This window comes from Rhyacophila brunnea, unplaced genomic scaffold, assembly GCF_057557595.1.
Source record: "Rhyacophila brunnea isolate RB1 unplaced genomic scaffold, BYU_Rbru_1.0 scaffold_4, whole genome shotgun sequence".
NCBI classification, from domain to species: domain Eukaryota; kingdom Metazoa; phylum Arthropoda; class Insecta; order Trichoptera; family Rhyacophilidae; genus Rhyacophila; species Rhyacophila brunnea.
This window is the reverse complement of record NW_028233068.1, coordinates 17,572,765-17,575,962: the sequence shown is the minus strand read 5'-3', so window position 1 is coordinate 17,575,962 and position 3,198 is coordinate 17,572,765.

The window sequence follows — 3,198 nt, the reverse complement described above, 5'->3', positions numbered from 1 at the left end:
TGTTGACGTTATCACCAGCACGAAAAAACATGGTAACCATTCTTTTATTTTCACCATTTTTTTATGTATGCAGTCGATAATATAAATTTAACAAAATTAACACACACCAAAAAATTAAAAATCAGACTGTATGCTTATATACATACATTGATGTATTTATTAATTGTATATATTATATCGTATGCGAAATCATCCACGAGTCGTACGTCTGATCCCGCTGTCTAGAAACTAATGATCTTGACAACTTCTTTATGTATAACATTCGTGTAACATTCATACTGTATTTTATTGCGGTGTCCTTAAGAGCAACAGTCCCTTAGGTAAAGTAAGTGAACCGATAGATTGTATTGCAATGTTAATTATAATCAAAACAAGCATTCGAATTATGTATATACTTAGCGTCACCCAGTGCTCAAAATAGACCGGAGCGCACAGAAGCGCAGTTCCGGTTCGTGAAATCGGCGAAATTATCGCCCCGTCTCGTGGAAAAAATAAATTGACCATCTGACCTAGATAGGTCATATTATAACAAAAAATCGAACACACTTATTTTTATTAAATACACATAAAATTTGATAAGTATGTTAATATCTTCGAAAAATTGTCGAGCGCTCCGGTTCGTTAACTTTTCCATTTCGAGTACCTACTGGCCGATAGCAGGTAATAATATTATGTTTCAGGTATTCATTGAAAACTAAAGCACTGTGTGAATCTCACGAGTCATGGCGGACACGAATATGGCAGCAAAGGAAAGTCTAAATTATTATAGACGTTTGTTTTGATTTTTTAAAACACAATAATATGTTAAAAGGGGTCGTTCTGGTTCGTTCACTGTCTTGGCGAAATCATGTATCTTCCAAGCATGATCAAAGCAATCTTATACTTAATTATTTCTTAAATAATTTACTGTTTTAATAGATTACATCATATAACTCAGTGGCGAAGAGTGACTCTTGGAACGAGGTAGGCGATGGAGATCAGAGAAAAAGAACACACTTGTCAGGTATACTTACAGGAAATAAGAAGATAATACAATATTCCTACTGGTGAATAGGTTCACACTAATTAGATAAGATTTCAATCACTCACTGACGACATAAAATTGAGCGATGAGTTTAAATTATGTATTTTCCTAAATATTTATACACATCAAAAATCATTAGATGAATTTTTAAAAACGATCTTTAAGTATTTATTTATGTGTGATTGAATGCCATATAATTTTTTTAATTATTAATTATTTTAATAATATATTACACGTAAAGATTAAGGATTACACATTAGAGACAATCGTTTTGTAAGCAATGCTCCGGACATCCTTAGGGCACGTGACATAAAGTACAAGTACATAAAGAAAAAAAACACTACTTTTCCCGGCAAATAATTAGACAAGTTTGTTAAAGACAAATGTCGCGCCAAGCATATTGTTTTAATCTTTTAACTGACGCTATCATATAATATAATCTGTATTTATTTATAGTGTATTCCTACTTTATTTTTTATTTCTAATACGTCAATATGAAATTAAAAATATATTTATTACTAAGGTATCTAGGCTTTAAATAATCGCTTAGTACGGAGTTTTTACCACTGATATAAATGACACTATTTTAGGCTATTTTAACTTTATCTTTCATCTGTCATTTTCCAATAGACAGCCAAGCCAATAGACGGGTTTTTCAACAGTTATAAAATAGTATTATGCCAAAAATATTTTAGAATTTGTTACTTAGTATTTTTTAGTTTAAGGGATATTAAGAAAAATATATAAAAAGTATGCTTGATAAATAAAAAAATGCATTTTTTTCGATTTAGACGAAATAAAGAATGGTTCAGTGATTTAAATTTTAGTGAAAGGCCGTGGCCAGGAAGGACAGCGTTCGCGGAGCGTTGAGCGGCGTGCGCAACTCAAACGTATAACCGTGTGTGAAAATGTTCGTAGACAATGTCTTTTTTTGGTTATACGTTTATACGGTTATACTTTTGAGTTTCGCACGCCGCACAACGCTCCGCCAAACGCTGTTCACGGCCTAAATGTTACGTTCTACAAAGCATTATTATTATTAAAGAAAAAACCAAACTTAGAAGTCATTGGTAAATTACCATTCGATCCTAAGTGAAGCATGTGAGGTTGTATTAACCCATAGCTTACGGGCCGCACAAAATTGTGTTTTTGCTAATTACTTTTCAAATGTAAATTAACACGTTAATTACAAAATTAATTAAAAGGGCCCGTAAGCATTGTGTTTAGACTTTTTTTACGAAGAATAGAGGCCATTCATTAAGCTCATTGGGTTCTTACACTGGATCAAATGCACATTGAAAAAACAACCTACATTTTTTGACTAGCCGCGGAATCGAACCCGATTCACGGTACAAAGGCGGCCGCCGCTATATGCATTAGTAGGCCAATAATATGGGTGCCATTAGCAATTTTATATTCTCAAATACCGGTTATGGCCCCAAGACTATACATATTAATGTATCTTTCAAGGATACGCCACATGTTTTTTAAAATCATGACCTATAATCGATTGTTTCTTGCAGATTAAAAACAAAATCGTTTGAAAAAAAAAATATGACGTGGTCTAAAATATGAGAGGATTAATCGATTGATAAGACGTAGCTCCAAAATGTGTATGAAGCTCTGAATTTAATGTTAAATAAATTATACCCTACGGCCCATGATGGCCTAGTGGCGTCATGCGTCGGCTTATAATGTCGTGGGTCGCAGGTTCGAATCCTGGGTCTGGCAAATACAGATTGTTTTTTCAATGTGTACTTTGAGTTAGAGTATGGAACTAATAGGCTGACGTGCATTTCTCATAAAACCAAAAATCTGAAAATACAAATATTAAGATCTTCTTAGGATCGAATATGGTAAAAAAATGATATCAATATTATTTATATCAAATCGAGCAACAATAGTTTGTAGCCAAACCGAAACTAGATTCGATATAAATAAAAAACATTTCAAGTTATGCTTTTTAGGAAAACCAAGTTTTAATATATTGAAAAAGCAAAACTATGAATTATTACGTGTTAAAAAATCACTTCAAGACATTCGATAAAACTTATTAAAATTTTAATCATAAAAATAACCATAAAATAATATGTAAAAAATAGTTGAAAGATGTATCTATAGTCTAAGAGTTGAAAGATTTTCTTTGAGGAAGTTGGCCTTCTATAAATAATTGT